This window comes from Arvicola amphibius, chromosome 2 (assembly GCF_903992535.2).
Source record: "Arvicola amphibius chromosome 2, mArvAmp1.2, whole genome shotgun sequence".
Lineage (NCBI taxonomy): Eukaryota > Metazoa > Chordata > Mammalia > Rodentia > Cricetidae > Arvicola > Arvicola amphibius.
In genome coordinates this window covers 114776706-114801813 of record NC_052048.2, presented here as the reverse complement: position 1 = coordinate 114801813, position 25108 = coordinate 114776706, and the positions used below count along the sequence as shown (strand labels likewise).

Genomic DNA, 25108 nt, shown 5'->3' with positions numbered 1-25108 from the left:
CTCTGCTTGAGAATCAGAATGGAGCTCTCAGCTACTGTTCCAGGGCCGTGTGTGCTGCCATGCTCCCTGCCATGATGATAACACACTGACCTTCTGAAACTGCAAGCGAGCCCCCAGTTAAACGCTTTCTTTTATAAGAGCTGCCGGGGTAACTGTGTCTCTTCTCAGCAGTAGACCAGTGACTAAGGCACCTGGCAGGGAATGGCCTCAAGCATGCTGCACGCCCAACCCTTTAACCTTTAAAGTTTTTCAGACATTTTTTTTCTAATCAGTTTCACTGTCATTTTAATCCTATGAGTAAACGGTTTTGTATCATATATATGTCTGTGCTTTATATATAAGAATAACACTGCTTTTTTATCCTTTCAGGGCCATTTTTTAAATTTTTGTTTTGTTTTGGTTTGTATGTGCGTGCGCACGCATATGTGCGCACATGCATATTGTGGATACTACTGCACTCATTAAAAATGGATACTGTAGCCCAACTTATATTTTATAAGGTATAGTTAACAAGTGCTTCATGGGCAGTGAGGGCTCAGCAAGCAAAGGCATTTGTTACCAAGTCTGGCAACCTGAATTCAACCCCTGGGACCCACTAACTCCCTTAAGTTGTCCTCTCACCTCTACATGCATCCCGTATCACATGTGCCCGGCAATAAATGAATAAAGAAATGAATGTAAGTTTTGCAAATTATTTCAAATTTGCTATATATATGTGTATATATGTGTGTGTATGTCTGTGTATATATATATATGTTTATATATGTATGTATGTATGTATACTTTCTCATACTCTTTCTTCTCTGTATATGGTAGAGATCCATTGATTTTTTTTCCATGTATAAGGAAACTAGCTTTCTAGGACCACTCAAAATAGCCATCCTCCCCTACAGCCACTTCCAGTGTCCAGTGTCCAGGCGTGGTCTGTTCTGCATTCTCTCTTCCGTTCTGTTGTGTGCTAGTCTATCCCTGCACGAAGTTATAACTTCTATTGCTTCATGCATCTCCTTTCATCATTATATTTCTTCTTGCACATGCCAAAACGCACACAGAACAATGAATCCTGGTTACAAAAGAGTGCTTGTTTAGCATCCGCCTTTTAAGTCTTTGTCCACGAGCTCAACAAGAAAAACCACACAAATGCTACGAATAACGAGTCTTGACCTTGTGCAGGCTAAGCCTCTTTTCTTCTTCAGAAGCATCTTGTCTATCCTTTGCTCCTGGCTCTTCCCTGTTCATTTTTGTCATGGTTAGTCAGATTTCAAAACAGAACACCGTGTGTGAGCAGCGAGGGCAGGGACGAGCACCTACAGATAGAGCAGTGACAGTAAAGCCATGCTGGGGCAGATTACGTGTCAGAGGCCCAGCAAGTCTGCAGTCCAGGACCCAAGGGCTTGGGAGTCCGAATACGGCAGCCCTTTGCAGAGACACTCAGCCAGTGTCAATGCGTGTGGCCATTTCCACTTGTTAGTGATGCTGGCTATCACAAAGGCAATAAGCCTTTCACATAAGCCTCCTATAGGAGATTTTTCAAGGAACTAGAACCACTCACTCTGAAAGACACACACACACACACACACACACACACTCACACACACACACACACACTCTCACACACACACACACACACACACACACACTTGTTAAACTTCTCCGGAGGCTGAGGAGATCATTGAAAGGGTAAAACAAGTCCAGAATTTGAAGCCCAGACTCAGGGATCAGTGAGCCCTGAGAGGGGATGACCCTAGCTGGATCAATAGCCCCAGCCCATCACTTCCCAAGAGGGTCCAGTAGCATCCATGTCACTGGGGTTTGTTTTGTTTATTTAATGTAACAATTATCGAGCATTTACTATGAACTGGGCTCCCTCCAAAGCATGCTGCGTGTTTACCTAATTTAAGGAACCCTCAAAATTCAAATCAACTCCAAGTATGAGTCCAATCAATAATGGAGCAGTTGGCATTTTCCTTTGAGGAAGAGATAGTTGAGGACAGTTGGAGGGTTCCCTTTATTTACAGAGCTCTGACAATCAAGTCTCAAGCTGGACTTTGGGACTTTTTCTGATTGGCTCTTACTTATTTAACCCAAAAGGAAAAGATGAAAACCAGGAGTTATCAGATTATAACCGATATGCTCACTGAAAACAGGGGCAGGTTATATGCCCATTGAAAACAGGGGCAGGTTATATGCCCATTGAAGACAGGGGCGGGTTATATGTCCATTGAAGACAGGGGCGGGTTATATGCCCATTGAAGACAGGGGCGGGTTATATGCCCATTGAAGACAGGGGCGGGTTATATGCCCATTGAAGACAGGGGCAGGTTTTATGCCCATGGAAGACAGACAGGGGCAGACAAGATGCTGACTGCAGCCTCTGTGAAGATAGGCAGGAAGAAAGGAGGTGAGGAAAGATGGATATCCTAAAACACAAAGCCTAGGGTACCCATTGTGAGCTCTATTGAGGCCACATGAACAAAGACTTGGCCCCCTGCTCTGGGTCTGGAAGTCCTTGGTATCAGACGCCAAATATTGGCATCAAGGATTTTCCAACAAGGAAGGCAGCCGCTTGAAACCCTTTGTGGAGCAAGACAGGTTATAAATAGACCTATAAATTTTTTTAAGCAGAAGGCAACAGGCTTAGCAGAGCTATTCTTCCCCTTTGGTTCTCCTCCCTGCATCGCTTTGCCTATTAAATCCCTGCTACCAGGCAGAGCCATCTGCCTACTAGCCAATCGGCTGCTGCAGCCTCGGGAGAGCCAGGGTGGAAACCGGCTTCTATGACAACCTCAGGTTGTGACCTTGCTTGTGGAAAAGAGTAAATCTTCCTAACTTACCCCTGGCTAATTGGGCAGGAGGTAAAGGAGACAAGAACGCTGTATCCTCTCTAACTGGCTGGCTGGCGCACTAATCCATCCCTTGCAGAGGCAACCTTGGCTTAGCAACAGACTGAAGAGAAAGGCTGTGTACCGAGACCAGCTCTGGGGGCGTCTGTGCGTGTGAGAGCAGGGGTGGGCGCCTTTCATCAATTCTGGCAGATGCAAAGGCAGAGGCATCTGGGCACACAGATTTAGAATTATTTAGGCCATCGCATCTCAGACTTTGCTGGGCTCAGAACCACCCGGAGACATCTGAAAGCAGGGGTCTCTGGGCTTCACTTTCATTGTTTCTGATCTGGTGGAACTAAGGTAGGGCCCAAGAATTTCTCATATGCCACCAGGTGACGCTGATACTGCCAGCTTCGGAGGCCGCTTGGAAAACCTTTAGTTTAGCTTAACTTCCTGATTTTTACAAATGAGGAAAATGAACCCCTTATAGTTTAATAAAAAGACATGGCTAGGGGTTCCAAACTGGCAACTGGTTTCAGCCAGACTACCCCAGAGATACCCAAACTCTTGTTGTGGTATTTCTTCTACCACTTCGGGCTGGCACAAGACCAGAATTAAAATAGCAAGGTGCTATTTTAATCATAAATGTTACCCTTTATGACTGAAGATGGCCGGTCCCACACGCTGGCTCCTCTTCCTCTGCCTTCCCTAGCCCAACATAGCTGGCTCCGCTGGCCTCGGTACATAAATAGCCCACTCTGGTCCTTTATTCACGATCCAATAGGGCAGAGAGTCAGAGAGCATTGCCATAGCTGGGTGTCCACTCCGAAGGGCCTTGCATCTATTTTACTACCCTGCTGTCCTTGTTACTTAGTGAACTGGAGATCTGAGGGCTCTGCCTTGACTACTGAGTAACACCGCTTGGCCCTGAGCTATAACTCTTTCTATAGCCCCCGTGTTTACTGAAAGTTTTGACCTTGGTGTCTGACATTTCACCTTATTGCCGTACCTTTCTTGAAGCTACTTTGAATGTTCATTCATGGGGGCAGGCGGTGGCTGGTGAGGGTGAACTTTCCTCTTGGTCTCATTCCTGGGTTGGAACATTCACCTATACTCAACCCCGACGGCTATGCCCTGCTTCTGGCAAGCAAACTCCTGCATGGTATCTGTGTACCTAGAGGATTTCTGAGTCACTAACTGCCTCTTAATTCTCTTGGGCTATGCCCTGCCAAACAAACTGGAAAGTTCAGACTCGAGCTGGCATGACATCCAAGGTGAGCCTGGCCTTAAGCTGCCCGCCTGCCTGGCACTGTCACTTCCAGTACTCGTTTCTGCAGTGGAGCAATTCCCAGCCCATCACACCGCCACCACATCCTCCGTTTCTTTGTGCCCAGGAGATCTGGCACAAAGGCTTCCTGCAGAGGGCACGTGCTTCATCCAAGAGGTTCTCCTCGGTATGGAGAAGGAATAAACGAGCTCTATCGACAGTCATGTCTCAGATGGCTCCCTTGACTTGGAAGATGGTGGTCCAGAACAAGACAGAGACAGCTAAATAATTCTGTATTAAGAATTGGTTGGGCTGGTAATATGATTCCACAGACAAAAGCACATGCCACCCAAGCCTGATGATCTGAGTTCAATACTATTGTGGAAGGGAAGAACCAACTCCAGAAAGTCGTACACACACACACACACACACAACTGACTTCCACACACACACACACACTGGCTCATGTACACCTGCGCTCATTTGCACACATCACTTGCACACACACACAACTGACTTCCACACACACACACACACACACACACTGGCTCATGTACACCTGCGCTCATTTGCACACATCACTTGCACACACACACACACAACTGACTTCTACACACACACAACTGACTTCCACACACACACACACACACACTGACTCATGTACACCTGCACTCATTTACATACATCACATGCACACACACACACACATACACACACACACAGGTGGAAATTTAAGGAAAAGACTGGTTGATGCTGGAGGTGATGCAGAAAATACAAGTGGGGGTCCTGGGGAAGTTTAGAGTAGTCTGAGTGGCACAGAGCTGGGAAAGTATCCACGAAAAGATTCCTTCCATAGAGTAGCCAGAAGACTTTCCCTGCTCAGTGTGTCTGCTCTGGGACAACTTGACTTCCCCGTGCTCCAAACATTGATGTTCCTGTGCAGCTGTTGTGGTGGTGACATGGAGGTGGAGAGAATAGTGTGACCTGCCCCAACTCACATCTGCTGAGACCTGTGTGTAGCTCACAACATTCCACCTCAGCTCTACGCTGGCACCTGCTGCCAGGTGGTGGGCATCAGGAGAGCGGGCGGTGCTGGGAGACACAGGAAGGGGCACTGCCAGGGATGTGACGCAGGTCAGGACATGAAACATATCCCTGTTAGCAAAACATACTGGAAGCTTCGAAAGCAACTTTTAAATGATGCTGACAATTCTGAGATTCACTGTCACTCTGGTCATTTGAGGGCACTGGTCTGAGACACAGTAGATTCTCTTCAACACAGGCCGGTTACCTAGGAATCTGCTCTCTGGCAAGAGATTTAGGAGAAACTATGCATTTTTCTTATCAATGAAGAAATGAATAAGGAGTGGAAACAAGGGAAAAGGGAGGTGGCAGAGGCTTTGGAAAGGAGTCATTTAATACTGTTCACACACCAACAAAGCATTTATTGTCCTAGAAGAAAAACTGTAATCAACCTATTGTTTTCAGGGATTTATGATTTTAAAGAAGAAAAAAATAAGCCCTCAGTCTTTTTGACAGTTTGATTTAAGGACAATTCCAAATGCCTTCCCAATCCTTTCCTCTCCCCCAGAATTTATCCCATCATTTTTCCCAAGCAGACCTTGTTTGGTGTCGAGAGGGTGTGGAAAGACAGACTGCCACTTTACAAAGCTCCCCCCCACCACCAAGTGTCGTGGAATGGGATTATCTTCTTTATTCTTTCCAAATAAGTGTCAGTTGTCAGGGCTGGATGGATGGTTGGCATATTACAGTGGGAATACAAAGGGAACGGAGAGAGGCCTCCTGCCAAAACCATTCCCTTTCTTTATTTGTTATTAGGCCAAGAGCTGCTGGAAAGTGTTTCTCAGAGCACACCTTGGTCCTTTCCCTGAGAAAGCCAGACTTGGAAGTGACTAGCAGGTCTAATTGTACCCCTGTTGGAATCCAGATTCTGAAAGGAGTCAAAGAGATGTCTGGAAGCCTCTGTCTGGGGAGCTGGGTGGATTCAATCCAAGCGTCACATGGACCCAAGAAGCTGTCAGGGTGCCTGGCAATGCAGAGCTCATCTGGACAATGCATTCCAGATGGGTTGCCTGCCTTCTTTGGATTTGGGGCCAGTTGGAGCTCCCGGGCGGTCTCCCAAGGAAGCCTCCCAGAGGGCTCAGGGCAGCTGTCCAGATGGGAGGGACCAGGCTAAGGAGCACTGTGGCCAGCTCAGAACTGGAGGGAAGGGCTTCCTCCTTTGTGTTGAGCATCTGGATATCATTTTTCAATCTATTAAAAACACTAACCCTTCTCTGCTACATGTAGCCAATTTGGGATTTGGAAGGGAGTTGTTGCTGTTGTCTCTGTGTATTGTGTAGTGTGTGTGTGTGTGTGTGTGTGTGTGTGTGTGTGTGTGTACATGCGAGTGTTGAAGCACTTGGGGGACAATTTCAGGCCAAACAGTTGCACCCAAATAAATTCACCCAAATAATTTGGGACTGTATGATATGGTGAAGCTCAGAGAAGGGGCTCTAAAACTCTCAGCTAAAACAGACAGCTAATTACTGTCCCCCAAACCTCCCAACTTTATCCTTTAATTGACGCTGTCAACTACAGAGACTCTGGGGCAATGCCAGGACTTTGCAATATGTGTTACTGTTTAGTTTTGTTTAATCTTGTGTAATACATATAAGGCAGATGTGGAAGATCTCCTCCCCTGTCGAAGGTTTGCTGACTAGGTTATAGAAGATAATCAGGAGGCAGAAAGAGGGCTCTGGAAGAGTATGCTACAGAACAAAGAGAAGGAGAAGACTAATGAGCCACTCGGAAACACGGTGTCTTCTGCACTGGGCAACCCCTGGCCGTGGTGGATTTCTCTACTATGCAGCACAAACCCGTTTTTGTCTGAGGTTTTTGCCTTGGCCGACTAGGACTGAATTCAGTAAGTTAACAGCAGCTTCTTGGAGGGACCTGGTCTGGGGAAGCAGGAAGATCTGCCCTATGTGTGACCATGGTGGGATAGCACAGAACTTTCCTTAGGAAACAGGTCCTGGCTTATGAAGCAGCAGGCCCTGATGCTAGAGTGCCTGTCTTCCCCAGAAGACAGACAATCACCAAGCACCAGCAATTTCAAAGAAAGAAGTCCATACCTATTAGAGACAGGCTGGACCAGTGAACACAGCAGGTTGAGGTCATCTGGAGAAAAAAAAAAGTTGTTAAAAGAGAATATCCCATCTGTTCTAATAGCCAAATACAAGGTAAATCCAGGGACAGAGGTACCCAAGCATGCTACTTTCCATTCTTCTCCCTTTGAACTCTGATTTTGTGAAATGATATTGGACATATCTAATTACTCCCCCAGGTTGACTTGCTGAAGAGTGGAGATGGCTTATACATACAGTGTCTCCCCCTTCCAACGGTCAAGGCCTGAAAATATTAAGTGGAAATTTCCAGAAATACTGTTGAACATTCTGGATTGTTCTGAGTAGTGTGATAAAATATATTGCCAACTCCACCCATTCCAGAATGTGAATCAAGTCTGTATCCAACATATCCATGTTGCATATGTTCCCTGGTCACTAGTCACTTAGCAGCTAGCTGTCTTGGCCATGTGACTAGCCACTGCCCTATTACAGTGCATATATATAGGGTTAGGTACTCCTTCAGTTTTAAGTATCTATCTATTAGGGACCATGGAACACATGCCCCAAAGATAAAGGTGGACAACTATGTATCGCAAAGCCTTATGAACTACAAATCATAGACTAAAGTGTGCTTCCTAGCTGAGCTTGGTGGTGTGCACGAGCACTCTCTACAACCAGGAAGCTGAAGGAGGAGAGCCATGAGTCTGAGGCTGGCCTAGGCTGCATGGTGAAATCCTGTCTCAAAAACATGCTTCCTAAAATCTTTTCTGAGTCAATGTGGAGAACAAATAATATTTAGTGCATAGATGTGTACTGTACACATATCACTATATAAAATAGCTCATAAATAAATAAACACACGCAAGCATGCAGTAACCTATCTCTAGGCAGCATATACACACATTCCTAGCTCCTTAATCTATGTGTGCAGAACTCACAAGAAAGCATGGGTACTCTTATTACTCAAGAGATCTATTATTATCCTGGTCTTTCTGGATGCTTCAGCATGCAAACATATCACCTCGAGGCTCAGGCCCTCTCTGTTTGGGCAATGGTTTTCCTAGGCTTCCAAACAACCCTGACCCCATTACAGCAGCTGTGATGTGAAGAGTCAAGCTCAACACTGAACTCTGCTCCTGTCCACTTGCCGCCAGAAACAAGGTCTAATCGCTGTCTTCCTTTACTGTGACAGAGTGTGACAGACCCTCACACCCGACAGATAGTGCTTTTCTGAAACTTACCCACTTGTGGTAGCAGAAACACATCACCAGCACCCACCATTCCTTCTGAAATAATGCTGTGGCAAGCACACAAAGACATAACAGGTATTTTCCCCTCTAGGTTTAAAGGAGAATATCTTCGTAATGTTTTACAGAGCAGGAGACTGATACAGAAAATAATTTTCCTGGGCTGATGTCCCTTTTGTCACCTGATTTTTTTTTCAAGGGACTCAGACAAATGCCCCCTTGCTTTAATTCTTCCTTTCTCCCACTCCCCACCTTCTCTTTCTCCCCTGCAACTGGTCAGGGCTGAATGAAGGAGCTCAAGATCCCCAGACCCCTGAGATCATCACCAAATCACCTTGCCTAGTGAGCGGTGGCTGTGGGTATCTACAGTCTCAAATGTACATCTCTACCCAGAACCAGATTCCATGGCCATGATCTTCATTTTCCCACATCTTCCCACGAGCGCTACCTTAGATGGAAAGTCAAGTGTTTGATTAGAAAGAAGATGCCTGGGTGTATTGCCTGCACTATGGGACGGTATGTGAACTAGGCTGGAGCCTTGAAAACACACGCACACAGACAAGACGGGGACACAGGTCATCCTTGATACAAGAATGCCAATTCTATTGTGCTCAGGGGCAATTTATATAGGGCCTTAGCCACAGCCCAGCTCTCAATATCTTTCAGCTGCTGGCCTCACCAGACCCCACTCCCCTGCCATCAGAGCAGCTGCAGGCACAGGAAAACAAGTTGTTTTGCTCAGTTCACTCCAGCAGGCAAAGGGTCTGAAGCAGGCAAAGAAAGTCAAGGGGCCAGGGGTCTGCAGCCCCTAACACCTGGGCACATTCTCAGGACAGAAAGTGGGATCCTGAAGACTCTGTGTCACAGGGGTTTGGCCCACACTAGAGGTGACAGGCTCATTTCACCACTGAGCTGACAGATGTTGTGACTTTGATGAGGAGTGTCCAGAAAAACTCCCCAGAAGGTTGATATTCATCCTTGTGATTTTATGAACAGTGCCACATTGATGGATCTGCCCACCTGATAGCCTAATCTTACCCAGAGGCCAGACACTAAAAGAAGCCATAGCCTCTGGAACCTGGACTTGAGATGTTTCAACAGGCATCTAGCCTGACCCGAGGAGGCAAGGGAGGAATTGTTAAACCAACTCTTGTTTGGAAAACACAGGACTTGTTGTTGGTAGAATCCTCATTGGAATCTAAGAGCAGAGGAAATAGGTTGAAAAGAGCAAGATTCATTCATCCAGGAAGCTGAGGTGGAGGCACACCCATCCTGTCTGGAGTCTGGATGCCAGAGTAGCTTGGCTCCAGGTAAGTTACTGGCCAGGAAAGAACTGCTTCTTCCTGTTCTGTGCCCTCCCTGGAGCAGAGGGGCTGGCCGGCTGATGAACTGCAGGTACATCCGAAGGCTTTTGCTATCTGACTATGTCCCTGGGGTTCAGATCTGACCCAATCTCCCACTTCCAGGAGTCTTTTAGCCCTGGCTTCCCTTAGGATGCCACAGTGAGCCTTCCATTTGATATTACACTTGCTGCTTGCATGCCTCCATCTGAGAGACTGGCAGATGCATGGTCAGCCCAGGCGATCCCAGTTTGCACTCTCCCCAAGCTTCTCTGCCCTGTTCTGAAGAATTACATTACTGCACACTAAGTACTTAGTACTCTCAAGAGTACTCAGCTTACCCCACAGCTGCTTCTGACTGGGAAGACACAGCCATTTTTCCTTTGCCTTTCCTTCCTGCTGTTCACTCTGTCCTTTTAACTCTTAGGATCGTGTAGGAACAGTCAATTTCCCCCACTAGACAGCTGAGGACAATGTAACTTCCTAGTGATATGACCAAGAAAGTCCGGAGATGTGGTGACGAAGCTGAGGTCTGGGCTCCCAGTTTCCATCCTAGGGTTCTCTTGAGGCATCTTCCTTATTCTGTTTCTCCAATGCAGAAATTGGCCACTCCATGACACGGATGAAGCAGGCCACGAGCCTTATCTCCCATGGGCCACCCACACAAGCCATCTGTCTAAGCATACCAAAATAGCTCTGTAGTCTCCAGCTCTGTACCTTCGCTCCTGCCCAAGCGCTTGTTTGAACCGCCCTCCCCCAGTCCTCTGCTTAATGAAATTTAATCATCCTTTAATCCTCAGCTCAACTGGCTTCTATAGTGCCTTCCTGATTATCGCAGCAGGAAGTCATTTATCTTGCTCAGGATACAGTTTATATATATACATAAAAGAGCAACTGTGGGTTCCTTGTGTTCTGCCTTGCAGAGAGATTACTGTTTTGCAGGTGAATTTCATCTTCCCCAGTAAACTGTGGGCCTGAAGAAGACATAAATAAGTGTTTCACACATCTTAAAGTTCCCTATAATCTTGCATGTGATAAGAACTTAATATTTTGAAGCAGTAAATGAAACACATGGAAGATAAATGGCTTTTTCAAAAGGAGATGGTGTTGAAACTTGAACTCACAGCTCCAGAACTGGTCTCCACATTGCTTCTCCCAAGCCGCACTGTCAAAAATTAGGTCGCCACTACAATTAGCCTCCCTTGAGACCCAGCACAGCTGAGCAGAGGCTATTTTACATAGCACAACTTAATCCAATGTAGAGTGTGCTCTTGGGAAGAGTAGCTTGAAATGTTGGACTTGAACAGCTGAACTTCCTGTGTCGTTGGCTGCTATGATATGCGTGGCTCCTCCCAGTGTTGCTTCCTCCTTTCCTAAGCTTGAACTGACTGATAGTTTGAGGAATGTGAGCTTACACGTAATGGTCATAAAGTACCTTCAAGGATAACACTAAGAGCATAATGAGCGAGTGGACCAGCATGATAGTCTTTAAATCAGATTCTAGCGGCCCCCTTTCTTAAAGCACTCCCTGCCCTCACAGGGCTAGATGATGTGGTTGCAGAAATACCATCTGTACCCTCATGGAACACCAACTTAGTGACTGGCCATCCAGGGACACTGCAAATTATTTAAGTCAAAAAGATCTCAAATTTACAGACTAAATTTTCACACTGTTCTTTTTAGCCGAAGAGTTAAATGAAAGGGGTGCTGTGCTATCATTCTGTCAAAGTATTAGGCCCTGACTACGTGCTATACAGTAAATCAACCTGTGGACTAAGGCTGGGTAAGTTCTCTCGCTGCCTCTCAGGTGGTTGCTTGGAGTGGTCACAGGAGTCTGAGGTTCTCAGACCTCACGAAGTTCAGTGAGCTTCTCGGGTAGCAAGGGAAATTTCAATCACCTGCTTTCAAAGAAGGCTAAGTGTGTGGTTAACTCCAGACCTTGTTTGGCTGAGCAGAGACAGAGCCAACTTGTTTAAACCAACAGAGAAGACACCTATCCCATCCTCATTCCCTGTACTTCCCAAGCTAACTTTAAGTAAATAATAAATACCTCATCAACCTAAGAAGACAGCTCTCTTGGTCCAACCTTGTTTACCTGTGTCTGTTTGCTTTTTATCCCCCCGCCCCCCCACACACACATACACACAAAAGAGCCACTCCCTGCACAGTAGCACAAACCACAGTAGAACCTAAAAGTTTCAGCCCAGTCTTGTAGCCCATAAATTGACATCACATTGCTAATAGCAATGTATCTCATGTGCTTATTTATTGATGACAATTTTTACATTCCTCAAATACCTTACTCATCCGAATTTAAGTACTATGAGGTTAGATCAGCATCAGCGTTTGGAAGATGGTAATTCTCTAAAGTATAAAAAATGATTCAACAGCCCAAAGCCCCAAAGCCTACCTCCCATCAGGTGCTGTGCTTGGGTGTCTCTATATGAGATCTTAAATTGTTTGGTCAGTTAGAAGACTATGCTGATAGACAAACAAAGAAATGTCTGATGGGAAGATAAAAGTGATCACCAGTACATCAGGTTTACGAAGTATAGACTTATACTAACTGGCTCTAATTTCCCTAAAAACTCATTGTGAGTACTTTATCCCTACAGCATTTATTTTGTTTGCCTTTATGTTTGTTGGTATGGTGTATTTATAACTCTGCAGTATGTATTTATAACTTAAGAGTAAAGTAGAGCCGGGCGGAGGTGGCGCACGCCTTTAATCCCAGCACTCGGGAGGCAGAGGCAGGCGGATCTCTGTGAGTTCGAGGCCAGCCTGGTCTACAAGAGCTAGTTCCAGGACAGGCTCTAAAAAAGCTGCAGAAAAACCCTGTCTCGAAAAACCAGAAAAAGAAAAAAGAAAAAAAGAGTAAAGTAGAAGGTCTTTATATGTGCTAAACTTACTTCTTTCACAGTTCAAGGGCGCTTTCCTTCAGTTTCCATGTTGGATCATCTGGTAAACCCTTCCTAGTGGCACAGTAAAGAAGTGGCACATTTTCCAAGAACGTAACTGTGCTCTTGTTTGGTCTTCCTTATATAATGCTTTCCCCTCCAGTAACTACCCCATATCCAGGTCATTGCTGAGGCTTTCCGACCATTTCTACATTCTGTATGGTTTCAGTGGTGCCTTCTTGCTAGAAAAGCCAATGAGCATGTGCGGTGTAGACTACTACGACCCTAAGTGTCTTCATGTTGATGCTGACATAAAATGCTAGACTTCAGTATCTCACATACCTGTTATCACCAACCTGTGTTTTTATTCAGATATTCCCAGACCATGATACTTAGTATTTCTTTTATTTTTTTATTTTTATTTTATTTTATTTTATTTTATTTTTGAGATAAGGTTTCTCTGTAGCTTTGGTGCCTGTCCTGGAACTAGCTCTTGTAGACCAGACTGGCCTCAAATTCACAAAGATCTGCCTGCCTCTGCCTCCCAAGTGCTGGGATTAAAGGCGTGTGCCACCACCACCCGGCCCAGATTCTTATTATTCAAAACCAAAATATAATACTGAACAAACATCTAGCTGGCACATTCCTCCAAGAAGCTTTGTCTACTGCTGCCTCCTCTTCCCTGAGTTCGGTTTTCCGTATATGAACCTCTTGCTCATCTTGAAACAAAAATGAGCAAACCAAAACATGTTATCTCTTTTTCCTGCAAAGAAGTAAATAATAAACTCTCTCCTTGTCCCGCTGATGCCATCTCCTTAACCTGGTCTGGCTACTTTTCTAGGTCCCATTTCTTACTATAGTCTGTTAAAGTTCTCTCCTCCATATTGGATATGTTTAAATACAGTAAAGAGAAAACACCTCCTCCTCCCCAGCTAAAGTGTAACTAATGAAATGGAGGAATAGATAGGTCTCTTAAGCTACATAAATTCTAGCAATTAACAGTGTCTTCATGTGAAGAACTTAAACACACAGCTTTTGGCATTTCATACTTCACAAATGCCAGTTGAGAGATCTGCATTTAGTAGGGGTTAATTACTCTGAAACTAGGCCTTCCGGCGCTGTATATGATTTCCCATGGTACATGTAAATAGCAAGTGCATAGTAAGGACCCAGTGATCTTTACTCTGATAACTCCACAAGAAATATTCCACCATCTCCTAGGTGTTACTTTATGTAGATGCCTGATAGGTGGAAGCTTGAATAATTTTATGAATTCTTTTAATGAATGGGTGGAAGCCACATGATGGACTTAGAAGGTACAGGACGGAGTGTATGGTTTATAGGAGTAATAGTCTTTGGGAACTATTAATGATCTAGATGGCCCGTGGGCTAGTATTCTGTAAAATTCACATAAATTTAGCAGTGGTATAGATTTAGTTGTTACTGATGTCTAAAACTAGCTATTCTATTATTCTTTAATGGGTCTTTGCAAAATACATTTTAATTTTAATTAAGAAAAACTTTAAACAAAAAAAAAGAAAATTGGTAGTGGAAGCTCAACATACCCTTTGATCTCACACTGACCTGATCAATTCCATATAATTTTAATCTAGTCTAGAGGTTCATCAGTAGCCTAGAAGTCCTAGAAGAAATTTTTCTATGAGTTTTTGTCTTAAGGCTCCTAATGACAGGGACAGCACAATAGGGCTGTTTGGAGAAGTAGATGGGATTCCCACCCCAACATGATCAGGCCATGCATCATGTTCAGTGAGTTCAGTGATGAAACATGAAACTCACAAGAACAAATGTTAACACAAACATACAGGGCCTGATGAATCTAATATTCTAAAACATGTAATTAGCCAACAACTAGACTTGATTCACACCCCAGTTTGGAAGATAAAGTCCAAAATAGACTGTTTTGTTTTTCTACAGCATGATTCTAAGTCAATGACTAGTTTCAGAGGCCTTGGGTTTATTCATATGGCATACAGATAACATGAGTATACAGTCTAAAAATGTCAAAAGTTCCTTACTGTTAATGAGAAGCCTGTTGAAATAGAGGAATAAATACAAACAACTCTCCTTCTCAGAGGATTTGATTTCTTAAGGAATCTGAAGTAACATAAACATGTGACCTGTGGTTTGAGAAATGCCCAAACAAACGTCTCCAACATGTTTGGATTCAAACATGGCCTATGGCTACCTGCACTTTCTGCTTCAAATGTGGCTCACGGAAGGATTCCTACGAATCTGTCTTCTGCCTGGGTCTCCAAAAGTTGGCAAGCTCCCCTCTCCTCCAGCTGCTTTGTCTCAGGACAGCCTGGAGGGAGTTTGCCAAAGCCCACCACCCTTCCTTACCAAATACAGCTTCCAAGAATGCTCAGCCATTTCCCTATGCTGTTTGGAAACAGAAAGTCTTTATTAATATAAATAAAATGCCTACATATAGCAAATTGTTGAAACTGAGAATGGCCCCCATAGGCTCATATATTTGAACGTTTGGTTTCTAGTTGGTGGACTATTTAGGAAGGATTTGGAGGTGTGGCCTTGTTAGAAGAGGTGTGTCACTCAGGATGGGCTATGAGATTTCAAAGCCCATGCCAGGCTCAGTCTCTACCTCTCCAGCACCATGCCTGCTGCCTGCTGCCATGCTCTTTGACATGATGATAATGGACTAACTCTCTGAACTGTAAGCAAGCTCCAATTAAATGCTCTCTTTTATAAGTTGTTTTGGTCATGATGTCTTTTTACAGCAATAGATCAGTAACTGAGACATATATCAAGAAATTTAGCAACATATATCAGCATCCTAAAGTTGAAGAGGGTTCTGGAAAGACAGCAGAGGAGGAATTATTATTTGAAATTTGCCTAGCACCCTTCACAAAAAGAGTAATTTGAGAAGAACAACATTTTTATAAAATTTATGGTAAAAATATAGTTCATGGGGCTGGAGAGATGGTTTAGCAGTTGAAAGCACTTGCTTCTCTTACAGAGGACCAGAGTTCAGTTCCAGCACCCACATTGGAGAAGAGCAATCACAGTCATCTGTGACTCCAGTTCAGAGAGATTTGATACCTTCTGCTCCTCCTTGGCCAACCATGCACATGTACATGTACATACACAGAGATACACAAAAATAAAAAGTAAAACAAATCATATATGTATGTATACTTTATGAACATTAGCATGAACTTCAAAACAATAGAAGAAGGGAAGAGTCACAGGGTTGCATGCTATCCATACCTTGCAGAAAGAAGCAAAGTGGAGGAATGATGGGTCTAATGGAACTAGGAACAAGAAAGGCTCCAAGTGGTGAAGACTTGGGAAACACAGGGACCAACAGCCGCTGGATCTGGAGGGATTTTGATGTTTTTCTAGTGGGTGAGGGCATCAAGTCCACAGCAACGAAGGGGTATGGAACAGTCTCTAGACCCTAAGAACTCTTGAAACCAAGAGGCCAGTGCTCCATACTAGGGAAGCAAAACTAAAACCGAATTGGACTGTGACAGCTGAGATGAAGGAAGAGAAGCAAGGGCGAAGAATAGAGCCAGGAAACCTCAGGCCTTCAAACATCATACAAACCACTGGGCAGGGACCCTGTGAAGTCAGCTTTTCTGCCTTCAGAGCATGTCTTCTGCTAAAGATTCAAGACAACAAGTTTCACACAGAAACCAACAGCAGAAAAGAATCAGGGTCAATTGCATAAAAGCTTATTCATAAAAGGAAAATGGGGGCTAAATAAGGTTACTTCTTCACACAAGATCAAAACCATAACCTACCATTACTAAACGGAAGAGAAAAGCATTAGGAAAGTTACACACACATGAAAGGAGAATATAAACACAGTTTTAAAATTTACAAAGGATGGGAAAGGACTCAAGAATTAAAGGAAATTTTTAGTTCAGAAACAAAACTAAAAAGGAACACGAGAGCAAGTGAACGCAATGACTGACATTTATGTCCACATACAGTAAATTATGTCCGCATACAGTACACTTATGTCCCCTTATGTACACATACAGTAAAAGAACAGGGGAGCTGTAAAAACTAAAACAGAGATTCAAAAGGGGGCTGAAGAGGTAACTTAGAGGTAAAGCACACTGGCTGCTCTTCCAGAGGACCCAAGTTCCATTCCCAGCACCCACATCAGGCAGATCCAGGGGATTTTACCCCTCTTCCAGCCTCTGCACGCATGGCATAACCCCATGCAGACATATACACATAAGCAAAAAAGATTTTAAAAATCTGTTTTAAAATGTATAAAAGAAAGTAGCAACTATTGATGAGAGAAGAAGATCTATCATCCATCTATGGGAGTCCATAAAGAATAAAGCACAGGAAGAGTTCAGTACAAATATCCTCTCTCCTCCCCTATTCTCCCCCTCTCTCCTCTCATGTTCTCCCTCTCTCCTGTCTGTCTTTTCTCATTCTCCAAGTTTGCCTGTCTTGAGCCAGGCTCTCACTCCACATACTCCTGCTCCAGCCTCAACGTGCTGAGATTATAGGTGTGGACCTTTACGCCTGGGTTTGGACTATTTCTTTAAAAATATCTAACAATCTTTACTGAATCAAAAAAAATGGAGGGGATGGAGTAGAGAGATTGCTCAGTGGTTAACATCACTGGCTGTTCTTTCAGAGGACATTGGTTTAATTCCCAGCACCAACGTGGCAGCACACAGTTGTCTATAGCTCCAGTCCCGTGGTATCTGTCTCTCTCTCTGGCCTCCAAAGGCACCAGGTGTGCACACGGTGCACAGAATGTGCAGACAAAACACCTACACACATAAAATTTTAAAATGAAAACATACATATTTGGGGGCTGGTGATGTATCTCAGTGGAAGAACACGTGCTTAGTGAGCATGTACAAGGACCAAGTTAAGTCGTTGGCATCCAAATAAATTAAGCAATGGGACACCTGTCTTTAGGAAGAACACAGAACATGTATCTAGGATATTGACTTAAGAATGATGAATTAAGACATGCTCACATGGCTGGGAACTTTCGGGTGAGCTTGTGAAGACTGAACCCCAGGGACAGAGAAGGAAAATTAGCTTTGCTCCAGGTGTTTCAGAATGTCAGAGAGAAGTGGAGCAACAATTTTCAGGTCTTAAAAAGATACAAGCTGAGAGTATTATACGCAAGAAATCCTGCCAGGCACAAAGGACAATGACTCTTATCAACATGGTAAATTTGGGGAGTTGAGTTCCTCTGAGTCTCCCTGTGGACATGTCAGAAGCAAAGCCAAAATAACCAGAAATAGCAGCTCTCGGGCTAACGGGGAACATTTAATACGTAACCACTTGTGGAATTAAGATTAAGTGAGGGACAATAAGGAGCATGTTTTGTATATACTGGCCATATACTCAGACAATGTAGATATAGTAAAAATTACTTTTCAAAAAATAAAGGCAAATACAGACAACAAGTGAAAAAGTGTGCCATCTACCCATCCATTTGATTGCAGAAATGGTAGTGTTGTTATTCTGAGCCGTTTGTGAAAACTTCATTTATTCATTCATTCATTCATTCATTCATGACCCAGCATTGCTTAAGCATGCATGGGCAGCCCATTTATGGCGGGTCTCCAGTTGTTCCTATCCTGGGCAGTCCTAGATGCTCATGTTATTGCCATAGCCAATGTTCCACAGTCTTCCTCTATGCTGTCTATCCAGTGTTTTCTGGGCCTTCCTCTTCACCTTATTCCGTGCACTCCTCCAAGCAGTGCTGTCTTCGGGTATCTGCTGTCATTCATTCTCATAACATGGCTGAAGTTTCTCAAGTGCCATTGACGTATCCTGTAGTTTACTTCCTTCTGTAGATGGAGATGTTTCTTAATGTCATCGCCGTGCAGCCTATCTCTTCGTGTAACGCCTAGAATCCTCCTGAGACATGCCATCCCGAACACATTCAGCCGCTGTTCTGAGGAGCGTTTCCTTGTCCAGGTTTCAGAACTGTAAAGAAGGTTTGGTCAGCAAGAGACATAACGACAGCAACAAAATGACAAGTACATGAGACCCTTGTCTTGAGCAGCCTTCGTTACAACTCCAAAACCTGGAGAAAGAAACGCTCTTTTTGAAAACATAGCAGTTCTTAATTTGAATTGGAATATCAGTATAAACTATCAAATGATTTTATTTATTTATTTATTCATTTATTTATTTTTGGTTTTTCAAGACAGGGTTTCTCAGTGTAGCCCTGACTGTCCTGGAACTCACTTTGTAGACCAGGCTGGCCTCAAACTCAGAGCTCTACCTGTTTCTGCCTCCCAAATGCTGAGAGTAAAGGTATGTGCCACCACTCCTGGCTGAGTTATTTGATCTTTAAAAATAGGTATTCACATACTTTGTATCTGAATTTAGGTTTTGAAAGGCTATTTCCCACATAAGAAACCAGGGAGTGTCAGGAAAATGGCTCCGATCTGTGGTGTGAGATGTTGAAGGTGACCCTGAAACCGGGTCTACCACATAGTGAGGACTCTGTCAAGAATGCTGGGACATCTCCAAAGGAGTCAAGTGCCAATGGAAGAGGCTGTCAGAAGCCAAACACGAGACACACAAAACTCCGGGTGGTTTGAACCCCATAAGATATGTCAAATGCATGTGTGAACACACGCATATATGTAAAGTTCAAAATGAACAAGCCGCGTTAGCTTTGAGCGGTGAAAGAAGCGTTCATAACTGCTAACTTATAAATACGAGGAATGAAGCAGGCAGTTACTTTGCCTTTCCTAGGAGAACTGCACCACTGACTGAACAAACAGAGGACGAGATGCATCGTCTTACACAATTCTTTTAGCAAGTAAATTAACAAGTAAGAGACTAGAATAGTCTATAGCCCACACAATTAATAGATCTAGGCAGTTAGCGTCGACATCTCCTTAAGTCACAAAGAGACAACCAGCTGCCGTGTGCTTCTTGGTGGTTCACCATCGTAGCAATGCCATGGGATCATACTGAGTCTCATGAAGCTTTCAACCCCACTGCAAATTTGCAGGAAACACAGAGGACAGAGCAGCATGTTAAGCCACACCATGGATGAGTGAACAAGCTAATAGAGACTGCAGGGGGCTGTAGCTCAAACTCCGGCTTCCGGGGGGCTTCCGCAGATCAACTGGGAAATTTGTAGGGGAAACTGTGGGCACCAAAAAAGTCAAAAGACATCAAAGTTTTTAAAAACTGGCAAACCGAAGCTAACCTTTTTCGAAATGTTAGTTAGTTGACAGAAAAGCCACAAGTGAAGGAAGTGATTCCCAAAACCAGTAAATAGTGACTTTAGGGATCGAGAGAGACGGCTATGATCATCACAGGACATGAAGAAAGCTTTGGATGCAGTCAGCAGCAGTTCTGTTTCCTGAGCTGGAAATGGTTCAGAACAACCCACTAAACTCTGTCTTCTCTTTGTTTTTACACATTTATATTCTGTTTCATTTACAAAGAGGTTTTAAAATATACTCATTCTTCAACCTAACTTGCCTGTGACTAAGGATCTATCTATAAAATAAACCCAGGGATGGAGAGATGGATCAGCAGTTAAGAGTACTGGCTGCTCTTCTAGAGGACCAGGGTTTGATTCCCAGTATCTGCATAAAGACTCACAACCATCTGCAACTCCAGTTCTAGACATCTTGTGTCCTCTTCTGGCCATGGGCACCAGGCACACATGTAGTGCACACACCATGGATTCCATACACATAAAATAATAAAATATTAAAAAAAATAAGGCAAGCCTATTCAAATGCACAAAGGTGAGTGTGTCCATTATAAGGGCTAAGGAATTGAGAGGAAGTAGAAGCAAGCGCCTATTAGATAAGGACTCTGAATAACTCATGGTGCATCTATACAGTGGGATATTTTGGCATCATGGAAATTGAAGCAGATCTATATGGCTATAAAACATACCATTTATGTGTGTGGTAATGGAGACTGAAACCTGGGCTTGGAGTATTCTATTCTTTTTTTGTTTGTTTGTCTGTTTGTTTGAGACAGGGTTTCTCTGTAGCTTTGGATCCTGTCATGGACCTAGCTTTTGTAGACCAGGCTGGCCTCGAACTCACAAAGATCCGCTTGCCTCTGCCTCCTGGGTGCTGGGATTAAAGGCGTGCACCACCACCACCCTGCTAGGGCTTGGAGTATTCTAGGTAAGCATTCTACCAATAGGTTGCTTTCCCAGCCCTCTCAACGTATTATTAAAGATCAAAGGAGCAAAGTGTATAACATTATTATATACCAAATGTGAAAATAAAAAGACAACAATTTCCATGTGAAAATATTTGGAAGGCTACCTAAGAAACTGCTAAACTCTACCTTTGAAAGTAGGACGGGGGCGAGGATTGTCTATATGTGTTTATATTTTTTAAAATACATTTTTAAATACCTGAGTTTTATTTGTATGTTTTTAAAAGTCAACTGTTTTGTTGTCATTGTTGTTGTTTTCTGGATTTTTTGTTGTTGTTTTGTTTTCAAATTTGTGGTCATTTGCCAGCATCTCAGTGAATGGAGGATAGGACACAGGAGGTGAAATTTATTACAGAAGAAACCATCAGTCTGTATTTATGAGAAAATGGAGTGTATTGGCCAGTGTATTAGAAGGAACAGACAAAGCTGGATGACTTAGCTGGTCTTCAGTATACATGGGAATCCTGAACAAGTAGGCTCTAATGCCAGTGAAGGAATGGAAGAGCAAGCAGGCACAGAGTGGCAGCTTCCTTCTTCCATGTCCTTTATACAGGCTGCCAGCAGAAGGTGTGGCCCAGATTAAAGGTGGATGTTCCCAGCTCAAAAGATCCAGATTATTAGAGGTGAATCTTCCCACTTCAAATAATTTAATTAAGAAAAATCCTTCACAGAGATACCCAGCAGCTTGGGTTTTAGTTAATTCCAGATATACTCAAATTGGCAACCAAGTCTAGCCATCACATGGAGTCTAGCCATGACATGGAGTCTAGCCATCACATGGAGTCTAGCCATCACATGGAGTCCAGCCATCACATGGAGTCTAGTCATCACATGGAGTCTAGCCATCACATGGAGTCTAGTCATCACATGGAGTCTAGTCATCACAGGGAGTCTAGCCATGACATGGAGTCTAGTCATCACATGGAGTCTAGCCATCACATGGAGTCTAGCCATCACATGGAGTCTAGTCATCACATGGAGTCTAGCCATGACATGGAGTCTAGTCATCACATGGAGTCTAGCCATGACATGGAGTCTAGCCATGACATGGAGTCTAGTCATCACATGGAGTCCAGTCATCACATGGAGTCTAGTCATCACATGGAGTCTAGCCATGACATGGAGTCTAGCCATGACATGGAGTCTAGCCATGACATGGAGTGCAGCCATGACATGGAGTCTAGCCATGACATGGAGTGCAGCCATGACATGGAGTCTAGCCATGACATGGAGTGCAGCCATGACATGGAGTCTAGTCATCACATGGAGTCAGCACTCCTTCTACTAAATATTCCGAGTCAGTATCAAGCTGGCAACTTCAAGACTAGAGCTGCATTTGAAAACCCCAAGTTCTAACAATGTCTTCCTTCTGCTCTTGATACAAAGACAACTATTTCTGCTGCTCACTTTGTAAAGGAGTTTAGTCAAGAACACAACATATGATATAGATCTGTAATAAAAATAGTTGAAGCCATTTATTTTTCAGCTCTCTGTTGATGTATAGTTGTATCAAACTCTGAGATCGGCACTGGGAACACAACAGAGAACATGACAAATAAGGCCCTGTCCTCAGAGAGCTGACCCACCTGTTGACCACATAACTGAGTATTTTCTTAACTGACTTGAATAGTTTGACTGCAGGTGAGATGATTTGGTCATCTCAGTGGCATATGGATCATATAAAGTAAAAAAAAAAAGGAATTTACTGATGTATATAAAAGATTATGAGTCACATACATTTTTGGAGAATTGTTCTCCAAAGATTTTTTAAATCTTAAAGTAGCAGATTATTATGACTAGGTTATGAAAAGAAGGTTGATGTAGTAGGAGCCCTGAAGATGGTTCCCAACGATTCTACTTCCTGTGTCCACACCCTTGGAAGACTCTCTCCTTTGGAGCGTGTGCTGCTCCTAGTAGCTTGATTCTATCAGATAAACACTGAAAAAGTGACAGGGTATCCATTCCTCCATTAAGTTACACGCCAGTGTGACTTTCTATCTTCATTTCACACTGTCTTGGCTTTCTCTCCCACATTTGCTTGGAGAGAAGCCCGCTGCAACATCATAGTAGCTGGAGAGAGGCCTTCATGACACATGGCGTGGAACTGAGGTAACCTCTGATCAGCCGTCAGTCCTGGGTCCAATGGCCTGTGGAGGATTAAAGCAGAAGTGCCCTGGAACACAGATCCCGAGCCAACTGAGCCTTTCAATAGCCATAGATTCCAGCAAATACCATAAATGCAGTCTTGAGAGAGTCTCAGTGTGAAGTAGGGAAGCCGGTCAAGCTGCACCTGGAGAAAGGAATGATGATGAAAGCTGTTTTAAGATTCCAGTTTGGAGATGCTTGTTACCTGGCAACAGGCAACCAATATGGGTGAGTAGGCACTCATTCCTCTTTGGAAGTAGATTACATAGGCAAGGTAATGCCTTTGGGAGCATTATGTCTCACATGGGCAAAGGTGGCAAAGCCATGTTGGGATGCATTGTGTCCCTTGGCTTTGTTTCATTTTTCCAGTGATCTGACTTTGCTTCACAAAGCTTAGTTGAAATGGGATTTAAAAAAAAAAAAAAAAACTTGTTACTTTTTTCTGGTAATGAGCTTTTCCAGGCTCATTTGACTTAAAAAACAACTTTAATTTGAAAGCAATTTCATTAAGAATCATTCTAGACATTGGTGTTATTTTACATAAATAATTATTTTCTATAGCCATTTGCTTTTCTCTATTGTCTGCATTCCTTTACCTTTCCGTAGAATTTTTCTTCATTCCTCAGCTTTGGTTGCAGGATAAGCTGCTGAGTAAGAGGAACCTCATAATGCTTCCATCTTCAACTCCCCCAGCCTTTCTGCATATCAGTACGCATGTATGGCTCTGACTAGAAATACGTATTTTATATTCAAACTATTGCTCTGAAAGTTTTGCATGGCATCCTTGTATTTCTTATTGAATAGAGAAAAATGAGCAAATTCTGTTTTAAGATATAAATTGTGTAACTATTTTTAGTAGTTTTGATTTGTTTTTGTTTTGATTGTTTGTTTTTTCAAGACAGGGTTTCTGTTTCTTTGTTGTAGCCTTGGCTGTCCTAAAGGTAGCTCTCTAGACCAGGCTGGTCTCGAACTCACAGAGATCCATCTGCCTTTGCCTCCCAAGTGCCAGGATTAAAGGCATGTCCCACCACCACCAGCTAGTAGTTTGTATTTGGAAAATAATTTTGCATTTATTTTTGTAGACATTTCAGATTAAATGGAAAACTAATCCATATTTTGAAGACCTTGAATTAGAACCCCCCCCCCAAAAAAACCACCCCAGTATGATGCAGTGGGAATGATGACAAGGATTGTGTGCACCGACTTACTTTGTTATCCAGGTGTGTCATTTCTGTGTTTGGCATGAAATACAAAATGCTCTGAAGATTATTTTAACTGAATCGAGTGCAGGCTTTCTAAACCACACAAGACAACAAACAGCACATTACACTTCCTCCTGAAATATTTAGGGAGCAAAGCCAGCTACAGCAGGAAAATGGCTTTGGAAGAACATGGTAATTATTTATGTCTTCTACAAAAAAGCTGAAAAAGATTTGATGTCAAATGAACACTTTCTGAGATAAAGAAGATGGCCATCCTTGTGCTAGACTTTGAATTTCACAGAGCATTTGCCCCTTCTCAGCTGCAGCACAGCTTGATGCTATACAGCCCCCTCCCCATCAAAAGCAGCAGCAATAAAATAGTCGCACAAATTTCAACATGCATATTTCATTTTATTTATCAGCAACCTTTAAAGATACATGGCTCCAGAGTACAAGGGCACCTAAGACCTAAACCTCTTATAGTGCGGCATGACCTTAAATTGCTTCTTTGACATCCGATAGAGCTCTACGAAGGACTAGGTGTCCAGCATGTGTGCTGGGAGTGGCAGAGTTTGAACTCATGACTTTGTGCATGTTAGGCAAGTGTTCTGCCCCTGAGCTGTATCCCCAGCCCTTGGATTAGGTGTCTCAAGAAGCACAGGGACCATTTGGTAGTCTTCCCATCACAAGGGCAAGTTCCAGCCTATGCAGTCCCTTTGGGTTCACCCCTCTGCCAATCTCTAGAGAAGAGGGGTTCTGGCAAAGACCCAGAATCTCTGAGGTATATACACATACAGACATATATATATATATATATATATATACATACATACATACATATATACACATACATACACACATACACACACACACACACAC

At 43.5% G+C, this 25108-nt stretch overlaps 1 non-coding gene across 1 annotated transcript; it reads right to left on the bottom strand.

The window, feature by feature from the left end:
• Positions 1-1017: 1017 nt before the first annotated feature.
• LOC119808584 lies at positions 1018-1145 on the bottom strand. The gene has a single exon (XR_005284507.1). It is a non-coding gene; the product is annotated as a small nucleolar RNA SNORA40 (small nucleolar RNA).
• Between the last annotated feature and the right edge of the window lie 23963 nt (positions 1146-25108).